Source organism: Oncorhynchus kisutch, linkage group LG14 (assembly GCF_002021735.2).
Source record: "Oncorhynchus kisutch isolate 150728-3 linkage group LG14, Okis_V2, whole genome shotgun sequence".
Lineage (NCBI taxonomy): Eukaryota > Metazoa > Chordata > Actinopteri > Salmoniformes > Salmonidae > Oncorhynchus > Oncorhynchus kisutch.
Genome location: NC_034187.2, coordinates 88,853,559 through 88,871,108, shown reverse-complemented (window position 1 = coordinate 88,871,108; position 17,550 = coordinate 88,853,559).

Genomic DNA, 17,550 nt, shown 5'->3' with positions numbered 1-17,550 from the left:
AGTAACCCTGGGCTGTAAACTGTCATGGTCAAAACATACTGATACAACTGTAGCTAAGATGGGGAGAAGTCTGTCCATAATAAAGAACTGCTCTACTTTCAAACAGCACTGTCATCAAGGCAGGTCCTACAGGCCCTAGTTTCTACCTTCTCAACAACACTATCAACAAGGCAGGTCCTACAGGCCCTAGTTTCTACCTTCTCAACAACACTATCAACAAGACAGGTCCTACAGGCCCTAGTTTCTCCTTTCTAAACAACACTATCAACAAGGCAGGTCCTACAGGCCCTAGTTTCTACCTTCTCAACAACACTATCAACAAGGCAGGTCCTACAGGCCCTAGTTTTGTTGCATCTTGACTACTGTTCAGCCGTATGGTCGGATGCTACAGAGGGACCTCGGAAAATTACAATTGGCTCAGAACAGGGCAACACGGCTGGCCCTCTAATGTACACAGAGACCTAACATGAATAATATGCATGTAAATCTCTCATGGCTCAAAGTGGAGGAGAGATTGACTTCATCACTACTTGTTTTTGTAAGAAGTGTTGACATGCTGAATGCACAACCTATCCATTTTTAAACTACTAGCACACAGCTCGGACACCCATACATTCCCCACAAGATATGCCACCAGAGATCTCCAGAACAGACTATGGGAGGTACACAGTACTAAATAGAGCCATGACTACATGGAACTCTATTCCACAGTACTACATAGAGCCATGACTACATGGAACTCTATTCCACAGTACTACATAGAGCCATGACTACATGGAACTCTATTCCACAGTACTACATAGAGCCATGACTACATGGAACTCTATTCCACATCAGATAACTGATGCAAGCAGTAGAATCAGATTTAAAAAACAGATAAATACACCTTAAGGAACAGCGGGGGACTGTGAAGTGACACACACACACACAGGTACAGACACATACACATGATAAGACACGCACTCTACACACGTACACATGGATTTTGTATTGTAGAGTAGTGGCCTGAGGGAACACAATGTGTCATGTAATGTTTGAAATTGTACAGTGGTAAGAAAAAGTATGCGAACCCTTTGGACCTGGATTTCTGCATACATTGGTAATCACATTTGATCTGATCTTCATCTAGGTCACAATAGACAAACACAGTCTGCTTAAACTAATAAAACACCAACAATTATTTGTTTTCATGTCTTTATTGAACACACTGTATAAACATTCACAGTGCAGGGTGGAAGAAGTATGTGAACCCTTTGGTTGAGGTTATTGCTCCAAAGGAGGGATAACCTGTTATTCAAATGTTTTCTGTAGTTGCAGATCAGACCTGCACAATGGTCAGGAGGAATTTTGGCAATTCTCTTTGCAAAACTGTTTCAGTTCAGCAATATTTTTGGGATGTCTGGTGTGAACTGCTCTCTTGAGATCATACCACAGCATCTCAATCGGGTCAGGACTCTGACTGGGCCACTCCAGAAAGCGTATTTTCTTCAGTTGAAGCCATTCTGTTGTTGATAAACTTCTGTGTTTTGGGTCGTTGTCCTGTTGCATCATCTAACTTCTGTTGAGCTTCAATTGGTGGACAGATAGTCTTACATTCTCCTGTAAAATGTCTTGATAAACTTGGAAATACATTTTTCCGTAGGTGATAGCAAGCTGTCCAGGCCCTGAGGCAGCAAAGCAGCCCCACACCATGATGCTCCCTCCACCATACTTTACAGTTGGGATGAGGTTTTGATGTTGCTGTGCTGTGCTGTGCTTTCTTTTCTCCACACATAGTGTTGTGTGTTTTCTTCCAAACAACTCAACTGTAGTTTCATCTGTCCGCAGAGAATTTTGTCAGTAGCGCTGTGGAACATCCAGCTGCACTTTTGCAAACTTCAGACGTGCAGCAATGTTGTTTTTTTTGGACAGCAATGGCTTCTTCCATGGTGTCCTCCCATGAACACCATTTCTTGTACGTATCGTAGACTCGTCAACAGAGATGTTAGCATGTTCGATATTTCTGTAAGTCTTTAGCTAACACTCTCCATTTATAGACAATTTGTCTTACCGTGGACTGATGAACATCAAGGCTTGTAGAGATACTTTTGTTACCCTTTCCAGCTTTATGCTAATGTGTTGACTGCTACTCCTCCTCCCACTACTACTACCCCTCCTCCTATTACTCCTCCCGCCAAAACTACAACTAAAAAGGTTGAATAATGAAACAAAATTATGTAATCCAAACAGTTGGAATGGTCAGTGGGTCCTTAAAGAACAATTGTCAGATCAGTTGTTGTTTTGGGATCTCATTAAGGATGCTATAACAACATAACTGTATCTCTGAATGTGTATATTTCCCAGTTGTCAGGTTTACATCCAAGTGTTGTGGAATTTATAGGATTAAATATGAAACTATTTGTGAGAAGACGAAATGTGATCTTGGCTCTCTAAATGAGAATGTTTTTTCATGTAAAGTTTATCCAGTCAGTAACCCCATCCACATGAGCACAGACACAATGCCAAACGTAATGGAATGCCATTTTTTTCCCCCAAGTGTTTAAAAGGACCTGCTGAAGAACTCTCTCGAGACCAGTTATATGCAGCGCCAACTGAATACGTTACAAATGGTTAAGAAAATTACAAGAGCCCAGTGGACGGTGTTGAACCAGACTCTGAGACCAGACAAATGTGACGCGTGGCTTCACGTTGAAATGGTTAGCAACTTTGAAACTCTCTGTCGAAGAAGACACCGGAACATCCAGTCTGCAGCTGTTTTTAAGTACTTTGGTCACGACAGAGGGTGGAACTTTGAAAGAACAGAACGACTATTCCAGTCATACCTAACAGACACTCCGAGACCAACCTACAACAACTACAAAGGACACGGTTCCAGTCATACCTAACAGACACTCTGAGACCAACCTACAACAACTACAAAGGACACGGTGATCTCTGGTGGACAACCAGAGACAGTCGAATTACTCTCCGTAGATGGATCGAGTGTTTTCAACAGAGAGACGGCAAAGACATACACACGTAAATATGTACATTGCATTGTACATCTCTTTTGTTTGAGGCATGGTTCAGATCAGGCAATGCTTCTTGTGGAAGCAAATGCAAGTTTTTAGTGGGTTTTTTTAAATAAGGAAAAGCAGCTCTAACCAACATCTCCGATCTCATCTCATTGATTGGACTCCAGGTTAGCGGTCTCCTGACTCCAATTAGCTTTTGGAGAAGTCATTAGCCTAGGGGGGTTCACATACTTTTTCACATCCTACACTGTGAACGCTTAAATCATGTATTCAAAATAGACAAGAAACATGCAATAATTAGTGTTATTAGTTCAAGGACACTATCTATTGTTGTGACTTAGATGAAGATCAGATCAAATTTGACCAATTTATGCTGAAATCCAGGTAATTCCAAAGGTTTCACAATTTTTATTGACACTGTATATAACTGCCTTAATGTTGCTGGACCCCAGGAAGAGTAGCTGCTGCCTTGGCAGGAACTAATAGGGATCCATAATAAACCCCAGGAAGAGTAGCTGCTGCCTTGGCAGGAACTAATGGGGATTCATAATAAACCCCCCAGGGAGAGTAGCTGCTGCCTTGGCAGGAACTAATAGGGATCCATAATAAACCCCAGGAAGAGTAGCTGCTGCCTTGGCAGGAACTAATGGGGATCCATAATAAACCCCAGGAAGAGTAGCTGCTGCCTTGGCAGGAACTAATGGGGATCCATAATAAACCCCAGGAAGAGTAGCTGCTGCCTTGGCAGGAACTAATAGGGATCCATAATAAACCCCAGGAAGAGTAGCTGCTGCCTTGGCAGGAACTAATAGGGATCCATAATAAATGCAAATGCAATACGCATGGTTGTCCATACAGCTCTTGTTTTGTTTTAATATCATACCTCATCGGCTCATTACGTGATCCTGACATAGGCTAAACTAAAAACTGTTCTCCATGGGTCATGACCACTGTATAGATCATTGGTCGTGATGCGTGAATTTCACCGGAACATGGCTGACAGCCCATGTGGTTGTATTGTCTAAGCTCATAGGCACTGAGGCTTGTTTATCGGTGGCATGTTATAAAGCCTATCCACCACAATGATGTAGGCTTCAGGTTAGTCATTAAGGTTGTGGAAGTGACTGTCTCGCAGACCTAGACCAATTTGGCCTCATATTATTGGAATGAGAAATAAAAAATATACGTTTTTGTCTTTTTATTTGATTACATATGTAGATCAGAAATATGAATAAATACCCATTTAAAATGGTCTGTGTTGTCAGGAAGCCACAACTACTAATAAGCCAAAGGTACTGTGTACTGGGAGAATCAGAACCATTCATTAAAAACACATCAAATAATTATTACATTTCTCCTTATTTAATATTTCCTTTAGACAATAAAAACAAAACCGTTTGTGTTTTATTTCAGATTCAAATCGAATAAACAATGAATGACCCTCTACTTGTTTTTTATCCCTTCCTCTATGGAACGTGCAACATTTTCCCATAATTATTTTCAAAATTCTTCAAGCTCTGTCAAATGTTGATCATCACTAGACAACTATTTTCAAGTCTTGTCACAGATTTTCAAGTAGATTTAAGTCAAAACTGTAACTCGGCCACTCAAGAACATTCACTGTCTTCTTGGTAAGTAACTGCTGTGTAGATTTGGCCTTGTGTTTTAGGTTATTGTCCTGCTGGAAGGTCAATGTCTCCCAGTGTCTTGTGGAAAGCAGACTGAACCAGGTTTATTCCTGGAAGGTCAATGTCTCCCAGTGTCTGGTGGAAAGCAGACTGAACCAGGTTTATTCCTGGAAGGTCAATGTCTCCCAGTGTCTGGTGGAAAGCAGACTGAACCAGGTTTATTCCTGGAAGGTCAATGTCTCCCAGTGTCTGGTGGAAAGCAGACTGAACCAGGTTTATTACTGGAAGGTCAATGTCTCCCAGTGTCTGGTGGAAAGCAGACTGAACCAGGTTTATTACTGGAAGGTCAATGTCTCCCAGTGTCTGGTGGAAAGCAGACTGAACCAGGTTTATTCCTGGAAGGTCAATGTCTCCCAGTGTCTGGTGGAAAGCAGACTGAACCAGGTTTATTCCTGGAAGGTCAATGTCTCCCAGTGTCTGGTGGAAAGCAGACTGAACCAGGTTTATTACTGGAAGGTCAATGTCTCCCAGTGTCTGGTGGAAAGCAGACTGAACCAGGTTTATTCTAGTATGTTTCTCCATTATGTTTCTTTTTATCCTGAAAAATCCCCAGTCCAGGAATACCCATAGGGAATACCCATAGGGAATACCCAGAGGGTGGAAGGTAACCTGGCAGGTAGGAGGAGAGTTAGGCCAGTGTCTGAAAAAGTTGCTGAATTGAATCCCTCAGCCGACCAGGTAAAAATGTGTTCTTCTGCCCCTGAGCAAGGCATTTAACCCCCAACAACAACTGCTTTCTGGGTGCCGATGTCGATTTAAGACCACTCTGATTAGTATTTATTAAGGATCCCCATTCCTCTTCCTGGAGTCCAGCCACATTAAGGCAGTTGATTCAGATGGGTTGTGTTAAATGTGGAAGACACATTTAAGTTGAATGCATTCAGTTCAGAGGAGGAAGGTGAGGACCGTCCTCCTCAGTGAATTTCATAAAAAATTTAAACAGTGAAACAATAAATGTTATCCTGTTTAGATAAAACTATACTAAATATATTCACGTCACCAAATAATAGAATAAAACAAACTGTTTTACAATGATAGCCTACAGTAGCCTCAACATCACTCTCTGGGGTAGCATCATGGTGTAGCTGGAGGACAGCTAGCTTCTGTCCTCATCTGTGTACATTGACTTCAATACAAAACCTAGGAGGCTCATGGTTCTCACCCCCTTCCATAGACTTACACAGTAATTATGACAACATCCGGAGGACGTCCTCCAAACTATCAGAGCTCTTGCAGTATGAACTGACATGTTATCGACCCAATCAAAGGATCAGAGAATGAATCTAGTACTGAAAGTAAGTTGCAGTGCTAGCTAGCTGTAAGTGCATAACATGTGGTGAGTAGTTGACTCAGAGAAAGACAACAGTTTAACAAATTAATTTCTTCAAAAATGAAGGAGAAGCAAGAGCGAGAGAAAGCTAGCTGGCTAACTGGCTAGCTATTTCATTGTGTATTTGTTTTTCACTTGCAGCTAGCTAGTTTAGTCTCCTCAAACACCTGGCTCAAACAGAGAGGGATGCTATGTTAGCTAGCTTGCTATGGCTGTCCAACACTGGAACTCAAGTCAAGGTAAGCTTTTGGTTTTATTAATTTATTGCCACCAAGGCCCACCGGTGTAACTGCTAAACTGCTTGCCATACACCGTACTGCATGTTCTAGTAGCTATGTTGACTATGATGTTAGCTAATATGTTAGCAGTTATGGTATGAACGTTTGGCTTGGGAACTTCTTTTTCGGGGGGTGAAATTGGTCCACTGGCCTACAAAAGCCAGTTGCCCATCCCTGAGCTAGAAGCTCAAGAGTGTCCAAGGTGGTATTGAATGTGTCACTGTCTGTCACCTTGATTACTCGAATCTTTCTCTTGTCCTTTTGTGCACCTACATTGTAATCTTTCATTCATAGTCTAGGTACCTCGTGATGGTATAGGGAGAATTTCAGTACCATGTAGTAACCTAAACCTATCGCTGTTACATTGAGCTGGGTGAATGGAATATGAATGACAGTTACCTAAACCTATCACTGTTACATTGAACTGGGTGAATGGAATATGAATGACAGTAACCTAAACCGATCACTGTTACATTGAACTGGGTGAATGGAATATGAATGACAGTAACCTAAACCTATCGATGTTACATTGAACTGGGTGAATGGAAATGAATGACAGTAGCCTAAACCTGTCACTGTTACATTGAACTGGGTGAATATGAATGACAGTAACCTAAACCTATCGATGTTACATTGAACTGGGTGAATGGAATATGAATGCCAGTCATCCAACATGCTGTAATAGAAATAAGGCCATGTTCATAAAATAACATCTTAAATGGCACCGACCCCAACTGATTCTGTTGTACAACTGACTAGATATCCCCCTTTCACCTTTCCCATAACATGATGCAGCAGATCCACCATGCTTGAAAATAGAGAGGGGTACTCAGTAATGTGTTGGATTTGCCCCAAACATAACACTTTGTATTCAGGACAAAAAGGAATTTTCTTTGCCACATTTTTTTGCAGCATTACTTTAGTGCCTTGTTGCAAACAAGATGCATCTTTTTAAATATTTTAATTTTGTACAGGCTTCCTTCTTTTAACTCTGTCATTTTGGTTGGTTGTGTGGAGGAACTACAATGTTGTTGATCCATCCTCAGTTTTCTCCTGTCACAGCCATTAAACTCTTTAACTGTTTTAAAGTCACCATTGGCCTCATGGTGAAAATCTTGAGTGGTTTCCTTCCTCTCTGGCAACTCAGTTAGGAAGGACTCCTGTATCTTTGTAGTGACTGGGTGTATTGATACGTCCAAAATGTAATTAGTAACTTCACCAGGCTCAAAAGGATTTTCAATGTCTTTTTTTTCTTCTTTAACCCGTATACCAATAGGTTAGGAAAACCTCCCTGGTATTTGTGGTTGAATCTGTGTATGACATTCACTGCTCAAGATAATACAGATAATTGTATGTGTGGGGTACAGAGATAGTCATTCAAAAATCATGTTAAACACTATTATTGCACACAGTCCATGCAACTTATAATGTAACGTGTTAAAACTTCTTATGGCTGCAGGGGCAGTATTGAGTAGCTTGGGTGAAAGGTGCCCAGAGTAAACGGCCTGCTCCTCAGTCCCAGTTGCTAATATATGCATATTATTATATGCATTATTAGTATTGGATAGAAAACACGCTGAAGTTTCTAAAACTGTTTGAATGATGTCTGCGAGTATAACAGAACTCATATGGCAGGCAAAAACCTGAGAAGATATCCAAACAGGAAGTGGAAAATTTGAGGTTGGTCGATTTTCAACCCAGCCCTTATTCAATACACAGTGGGATATGGATGAAGTTGCACTTCCTAGGGCTTCCACTAGATGTCAACCATCTTTAGAAACTTGAATGAGGCTTCTACTGTGTTGTGGGGCCAGGTGTCTGGTCATGGGCTGGTCATGCGCAATTCACATGATAGCGACCTGCGTTTCATTGCTTCTCTTCTCAAAGGAATTCTCTGGTTGGAACGTTATTGAAGATTTATGATAAAAACATCCTGAAGATTGATTCTATACTTAGTTTGAAATGTTTCTAAGACCTGTAATATTACTTTTTGAAGTTTTTGTCCGACGCTATGCTGGACCTGACAAAAGTAGCTACTTGGACATAAATAATGGACATTATCAAACAAATCAAGCATTTATTGTGGAACTAGGATTCCTGGGAGTGCATTCTGATGAAGATCATCAAAGGTAAGGGGATATTTATAATGTTATTTCTGATTTCTGTTGACTCCAACGTGGCGGATCATTTTTTTCTTCTTCTGAGCGCTGTCTCAGATTATTGCATGGTTTGCTTTTTCCGTAAAGTTTTTAAAAAATCTGACACAGCAGTTGCATTAAGGAGAGGTATATCTATAATTCCATGTGTATAACTTGTATTTTCATCTACATTTATGATGAGTATTTCTGTTGAATTGATGTGGCTATGCAAAATCACTGGATATTTTTGGAACTAGTGAACGTAATGCGCCAATGGAAACTCAGATATAAATTTGAGTTTGATATAAATATGAACTTTATCAAACAAAACATACATGTATTGTGTAACATGAAGTCCTCTGAGTGTCCTCTGATGAAGAACATCAAAGGTTAGTGATTCATTTTATCTCTTTCTGCTTTTTGTGACTCCTCGCTTTGGCTGGAAAAATGGCTGTGTTTTTCTGTGAGTTGGTGGTGACCTAACATATTCGTTTGTGGTGCTTAAGCCTATTTGAAAAAGCCTATTTGCCTATTTGAAATCGGACACTGTGGTGGGATTAACAACAAGACTCCCTTTAAAAAGGTATAAGACACATGTATATTTGAGGAATTTTAACTATGAGATTTCTGTTGTTTTGAATTTGGCGCCCTGCACTTTCAATGGATGTTGTCATATCGATCCTGTTAACGGGATTGCAGCCATAAGATGTTTTAGCACATTTTTTTTCTCCTGAAATTATTTAGACTTGCTCTAACAAAGGGGTTGAATACTTATTGACTGAAGACATTTCAGCTTTTCATTTACATTTTTGTTTTTGTTGTTGAATTTTTCAAAAAACAATTAACTTTGACATGTGGTATTGTGGGAAAAGTCAAGGGGTGTGAATACTTTCTGAAGATCAGTTCTCTAATGTTACATTATCTAGTGTTGTAGGGGATTCTGGACAGAGCTTCTATGTTGAAGTATGTAGCCTCGTGAACATGACACCTGTGTCTGAGTGCCTGCCTGACTCTGTAATAGTCTAAGGTTGCAGCTGGCAGAGGTCACTTGATCCCTGCAGAAGGTGAGGAGTCAGACCACGTACCCTGATCCCTGCAGAAGGTGAGGAGTCAGACCACGTACCCTGATGCCTGCAGAAGGTGAGGAGTCAGACCACGTACCCTGATCCCTGCAGAAGGTGAGGAGTTAGACCATGTACCCTGATCCCTGCAGAAGGTGAGTCAGACCACGTACCCTGATCCCTGCAGAAGGTGAGGAGTCAGACCACGTACCTCGATACCCGCAGAAGGTGAGGATTCAGACCACATACCCTGATCCCCGCAGAAGATGAGTCAGACCACATAGCCTGATCCCTGCAGAAGGTGAGGAGTCAGAACACGTACCTCGATCCCTGCAAAAGGTGAGGAGTCAGACCACGTACCCTGATCCCTGCAGAAGGTGAGGAGTCAGACCACGTACCCTGATCCCTGCAGAAGGTGAGGAGTCAGACCACGTACCCTGATCCCTGCAGATGGTGAGGAGTCAGACCACGTACCCTGATCCCTGCAGAAGGTGAGGATTCAGACCACATACCCTGATCCCCGCAGAAGATGAGTCAGACCACATAGCCTGATCCCTGCAGAAGGTGAGGAGTCAGAACACGTACCTCGATCCCTGCAAAAGGTGAGGAGTCAGACCACGTACCCTGATCCCTGCAGAAGGTGAGGAGTCAGACCACGTACCCTGATCCCTGCAGATGGTGAGGAGTCAGACCACGTACCCTGATCCCTGCAGAAGGTGAGGAGTCAGACCACGTACCCTGATCCCTGCAGAAGGTGAGTCGTCAGACCACGTACCCTTATCCCTGCAGAAGGTGAGGAGTTAGACCATGTACCCTGATCCCTGCAGAAGGTGAGTCAGACCACGTACCCTGATCCCTGCAGATGGTGAGGAGTCAGACCACGTACCCTGATCCCTGCAGAAGGTGAGGAGTCAGACCACGTACCCTGATCCCTGCAGAAGGTGAGTCGTCAGACCACGTACCCTTATCCCTGCAGAAGGTGAGGAGTTAGACCATGTACCCTGATCCCTGCAGAAGGTGAGTCAGACCACGTACCCTGATCCCTGCAGAAGGTGAGGAGTTAGACCATGTACCCTGATCCCTGCAGAAGGTGAGTCAGACCACGTACCTCGATACCCGCAGAAGGTGAGGAGTCAGACCACATACCCTGATCCCCGCAGAAGATGAGGAGTCAGACCACATAGCCTGATCCCTGCAGAAGGTGAGGAGTCAGACCACGTACCTCGATCCCCGCAGAAGGTGAGGAGTCAGACCACGTACCCTGATCCCTGCAGAAGGTGAGGAGTCAGACCACGTACCCTGATCCCTGCAGAAGGTGAGTAGTCGGACCACGTACCCTGATCCCTGCAGAAGGTGAGGAGTCGGACCACGTACCTCGATCCCTGCAGAAGGTGAGGATTCAGACCACGTACCCTGATCCCTGCAGAAGGTGAGTAGTCAGACCACGTACCCTGATCCCTGCAGAAGGTGAGGAGTCAGACCACGTACCCTGATCCCTGCAGAAGGTGAGGAGTCAGACCACGTACCTCGATCCCTGCAGAAGGTGAGTCAGACCACGTACCCTGATCCCTGCAGAAGGTGAGGAGTCAGACCACGTACCTCAATACCCGCAGAAGGTGAGGAGTCAGACCACATACCCTGATCCCCGCAGAAGATGAGGAGTCAGACCACATAGCCTGATCCCTGCAGAAGGTGAGGAGTCAGACCACGTACCTCGATCCCTGCAGAAGGTGAGGAGTCAGACCACGTACCTCGATCCCTGCAGAAGGTGAGGATTCAGACCACGTACCCTGATCCCTGCAGAAGGTGAGTAGTCAGACCACGTACCCTGATCCCTGCAGAAGGTGAGTAGTCAGACCACGTACCCTGATCCCTGCAGAAGGTGAGTAGTCAGACCACGTACCCTGATCCCTGCAGAAGGTGAGTAGTCAGACCACGTACCCTGATCCCTGCAGAAGGTGAGTAGTCAGACCACATACTAACATACAAGAGAGAAGCACCAGTTAACACTGACTGCAGTCAAAGTACTAAAGAGGAAATGTATAGTTACCTAAAGTATATTACAGAAATAACACGTGTTTTTCTCCACTGTGGTGTATATTATAAACCCAGTCTCAAACATCAGATCATATTTTGGTAAAATCACTTTAATATTATTCATAAAGAAATAAGACATAGTTTTGTTATAAAACACAAGTCACAAATTAATAAATATGGACAATGTCATCATTTACACAAGTAATTCAGGATATAAAATAAATTAGAAAGAAATACATTATTTTAAAAAGTGAGTTTTTGTTCTCTTTGGTGCAAGCAATAGATAGCGTTATACTCTATGCCTCTATATGCATAGTGCTGCATTCATTGAGATTTGAAACACATAGAAACCCACAGAGAAGCATGCCACAGGCTCATCTAGTCACATGACTTCCTGGTTCCCATGGTAACCACGGTCAAGGCTACAGGCTACTGTCTGTACAATAGGGTCAAGAGCAAAAGGTGGCATTAGTGAATTGGCACTGTAGTGCTAATCAGTGTCTTTGGCAATAGTTATCCTTCTTGGAAGATCTGACTTAGTAGCTGTCCGCAGCAAACAAGAGATGAGGGACTGTACACAGATCGAGATGGAGGGTTGAGGAAACGCTGTTGTAGAGTAGAGCAGTCTCACTATCAGTAAGATAGGCCAAGATATATAAATATATGGATATGCCTACACACTGATGGTTCCTTCTTGGTTTATAAAGCCATTGGCAGTGTAGCCTACTGTTGAATCACCAGCAGACCGGAACACTGCATGGTCAATGTCTAAACCTGACACAGAGCACAAGGACTGGCCTCAGCATCTCTGACTGATGCTTCTGGTAGGCAGGCTGCAGTGGTTATAATAGACATGCCCTCTAGGTCATGGGATGGCTGAGGGACAGATATGTGGTGGACCGATCGTTCCCCAATCACCACTACTAGAAGAACAACGCAGTCCAGTGATGTTGCTGATTTGTAATGTAATATTGGTAGGGAAAAAGACAGATGAATTAGGCTCACTGCCTGAGTACTGCATGTCTGTCAAGTCTTCTGTCAAGTCTTATAATCCACATTATAATTCACATTTCCTGGTGCTGCTGCAGGATTCATTTATTTTCTGTAGCAAACTGGCTCAAATGAAGCTCCTCCATCTGTACAAGTTGTGGACCATATTCTGCCAGGGGAGTAAACATAACCCATGTGGTTCAACTCGCCTTCACTTTAATGACTCATTAGAAAGTGACCAACGACAGATGCTTGGGAGGGAGGAATGATTGTATAGTATGGTAGGCTATGTTATGGTAGGGTATGATAGGGAATTCATTAGAAAGTGACCAACGACAGATGCTTGGGAGGGAGGAATGATTGTCTAGTATGGTAGGCTATGTTATGGTAGGGTATGATAGGGAACTCATTAGAAAGTGACCAACGACAGATGCTTGGGAGGGAGGAATGATTGTCTAGTATGGTAGGCTATGTTATGGTAGGGTATGATAGGGAACTCATTAGAAAGTGACCAACGACAGATGCTTGGGAGGGAGGAATGATTGTCTAGTATGGTAGGCTATGTTATGGTAGGGTATGATAGGGAACTCATTAGAAAGTGACCAACGACAGATGCTTGGGAGGGAGGAATGATTGTCTAGTATGGTAGGCTATGTTATGGTAGGGTATGATAGGGAACTCATTAGAAAGTGACCAACGACAGATGCTTGGGAGGGAGGAATGATTGTCTAGTATGGTAGGCTATGTTATGGTAGGGTATGATAGGGAACTCATTAGAAAGTGAACAACGACAGATGCTTGGGAGGGAGGAATGATTGTCTAGTATGGTAGGCTATGTTATGGTAGGGTATGATAGGGAACTCATTAGAAAGTGACCAACGACAGATGCTTGGGAGGGAGGAATGATTGTCTATGAGTTGACTATTTACATGCTGCCCACAAGTCCTTAGACTGGCAGTCGTAGTGTGGTGGATGTCGATGTGCTTAGTTTAGAAGCAGCGTCACACCAGGTCAGGGAGTCAAGGGAGATCTTTACATTCATTGTCCATTCAGGGGTATAGGAAGATATGGTTTGGTAGGATATGGTTTGGTAGGATATAGTATGGTAGGATATAGTATGGTAGGCTATGTTATGGTAGGGTATGATAGGGAACTGTATGGTATAGTATGGTAGATAATATGGTATTGTAGGGTATAGGAAGATATGGTTTGGTAGGATATAGTATGGTAGGCTATGTTATGGTAGGGAACTGTATGGTATTGTATGGTAGGCTATGGTATTGTATGGTAGGCTATGGTATAGTATGGTAGGCTGTGGTATAGTATGGTAGGATATGGCATGTTAGGATATGGTATGGTAGGCTATGGTAGGGTAGGGTATGGTTGGGTATGTTATGGTAGGGTATGTTATGGTAGGGAACTGTATGGTATGGTTGGGCATAGTATGGTAGGATGTGGTAGGATATGGCATGGTAGGATATGGTATAGTATGGTAGGATATGGTATTGTAGGGTATGGGAGGGTATAGGAAGATATGGTTTGGTAGGCTATGTTATGGTATACTATTGTATGGTAGGGTACTGTATAGTATGGAAGGATATGGTATGGTAGGATATATGGTATTGTAGGGTATAGTATGGTAGGGTATAGGAAGATATGGTTTGGTAGGCTATGCTATGATAGGGTATTGTTTGGTATTGTAGGGTATAGTATGGTAGGATATGGTATTGTATTGCATGGTAGGATATGGCATTGTATGGTAGGATATGGTATAGTAGCGTATGGTAGGATATGGTATAGTAGCGTATGGTAGGATATGGTATTGTATGGTAGGATATGGTATTGTAGGGTATAATAATGTATGGTAGGGTAAAATGATGTATGGTAGGATATGGTATAGTAGGGTAGGATAAGGTATGGTAGTATATGGTATTGTAGGGTATAGTATGGTAGGATATGGTATAGTAGGGTAGGATGTGGTATGGTAGGATATTGTAATGTAGGGTATGGTATGATATTGTATTGTAGGGTATACAATTGTATGGTAGGATATGGTATTCTATGGTAGGGTGGTGTGTTATGGTAGGATAGTGTAAGATATGGTATGTTATGATATAGCAATCCAACTGCAATGGATACCTAGGCTGCTATGCTAAATTATTAACAGGGTAGAGCTGGAAAGATAAACTGAAAAAATGTAGACACCAACCATACCGGTAACATTGCAGACATTTTACTGATATCCTTCATTACGATAAGTAGCCCATACTAGACAAATGTGATGTTGAAATTAAATAACTTTGTTAATATGGGTGAATGTTCATGGGACAATTGATGGCCACAACCATCAAACTAGCAGTAGTAGTTTAAAGGATAATAGGAAACTGTGGTGCACATGAATGCTAGAAACTGTGGTGCACATGAATGCTAGAAACTGTGGTGCACATGAATGCTAGAAACTGTGGTGCACATGAATGCTAGAAACTGTGGTGCACATTAATGCTAGAAACTGTGGTGCACATTAATGCTAGAAACTGTGGTGCACATGAATGCTAGAAACTGTGGTGCACATGAATGCTAGAAACTGTGGTGCACATTAATGCTAGAAACTGTGGTGCACATTCATGTTAGAAACTGTGGTGCACATTAATGCTAGAAACTGTGGTGCACATTAATGCTAGAAACTGTGGTGTACATTGTTAGAAACTGTGGTGCACATTCTTAGAAACTGTGGTGCACATTGATAGAAACTGTGGTGCACATTGTTAGAAACTGTGGTACACATTGTTAGAAACTGGTGTACATTGTTAGAAACTGTGGTGTACATTGTTAGAAACTGTGGTGCACATTGCTAGAAACTGTGGTGCACATTAATGCTAGAAACTGTGGTGCACATTAATGCTAGAAACTGTGGTGCACATTCATGATAGAAACTGTGGTGCACATTCATGATAGAAACTGGTGCACATTAATGCTAGAAACTGGTGCACATTAATGCTAGAAACTGTGGTGCACATTCATGTTAGAAACTGTGGTGCACATTAATACTAGAAACTGTGGTGCACATTGTTAGAAACTGTGGTGCACATTATTAGAAACTGTGGTGCACATTAATACTAGAAACTGTGGTGCACATTGTTAAAAACTGTGGTGCACATTAATACTAGAAACTGTGGTGCACATTAATGCTAGAAACTGTGGTGCACATGCATGATAGAAACTGTGGTGCACATTAATGCTAGAAACTGGTGCACATTAATGCTAGAAACTGTGGTGCACATTAATGCTAGAAACTATGGTGCACATTAATGCTAGAAACTATGGTGCACATTCATGTTAGAAACTGTGGTGCACATTCATGTTAGAAACTGTGGGGCACATTAATGCTAGAAACTGTGGTGCACATTGATACTAGAAACTGTGGTGCACATTAATACTAGAAACTGTGGTGCACATTGTTAGAAACTGCGGTGCACATTGTTAGAAACTGTGGTGCACATTAATACTAGAAACTGTGGTGCACATTAATGCTAGAAACTGTGGTGCACATTAATGCTAGAAACTGTGGTGCACATTAATGCTAGAAACTGTGGTGCACATTCATGCTAGAAACTGTGGTGCATATGCATGTTAGAAACTGTGGTGCACATTAATGCTAGAAACTGTGGTGCACATTAATGCTAGAAACTGGTGCACATTAATGCTAGAAACTGTGGTGCACATTAATGCTAGAAACTGTGGTGCACATTCATGTTAGAAACTGTGGTGCACATTCATGTTAGAAACTGTGGTGCACATTCATGTTAGAAACTGTGGTGCACATCCATGTTAGAAACTGTGGTGCACATTAATGCTAGAAACTGTGGTGCACATTAATGCTAGAAACTGTGGTGCACATTAATACTAGAAACTGTGGTGCACATTGTTAGAAACTGTGGTGCACATTGTTAGAAACTGTGGTGCACATTGTTAGAAACTGTGGTGCACATTGTTAGAAACTGTGGTGCACATTAATACTAGAAACTGTGGTGCACATTGTTAGAAACTGTGGTGCACATTGTTAGAAACGGTGGTGCACATTAGAAACTGTGGTGCACATTGTTAGAAACTGTGGTGCACATTGTTAGAAACGGTGGTGCACATTAGAAACTGTGGTGCACATTAGAAACTGTGGTGCACATTGTTAGAAACTGTGGTGCACATTGTTAGAAACTGTGGTGCACATTGTTAGAAACTGTGGTGCACATTAATACTAGAAACTGTGGTGCACATTGTTAGAAACTGTGGTGCACATTGTTAGAAACGGTGGTGCACATTAGAAACTGTGGTGCACATTGTTAGAAACTGTGGTGCACATTAATGCTAGAAACTGTGGTGCACATTGTTAGAAACTGAGGTGCACATTAATGCTAGAAAATGTGGTGCACATTGTTAGAAACTGAGGTGCACATTAATGCTAGAAACTGTGGTGCACATTAATACTAGAAACTGTGGTGCACATTAATACTAGAAACTGTGGTGCACATTAATGTTAGAAACTGTGGTGCACATGAATGCTAGAAACTGTGGTGCACATTAATGTTAGAAACTGTGGTGCACATTCATTAATAGAAACTGTGGTGCACATGGTTAGAAACTGTGGTGCACATGGTTAGAAACTGTGGTGCACATTGATACTAGAAACTGTGGTGCACATTGATACTAGAAGCTGTGGTGCACATTAATGCTAGAAACTGTGGTGCACATTAATACTAGAAACTGTGGTGCACATTGTTAGAAACTGTGGTGCACATTCATTCATGTTAGAAACTATGGTGCACATTAATACTAGAAACTGTGGTGCATATTAATGACAGAAACTGTGGTGCACATTCATGTTAGAAACTGTGGTGCACATTAATACTAAACTGTGGTGCACATTCATGTTAGAAACTGTGGTGCACATTGTTAGAAACTGTGGTGCACATTCATTAATAGAAACTGTGGTGCACATTCATTAATAGAAACTGTGGTG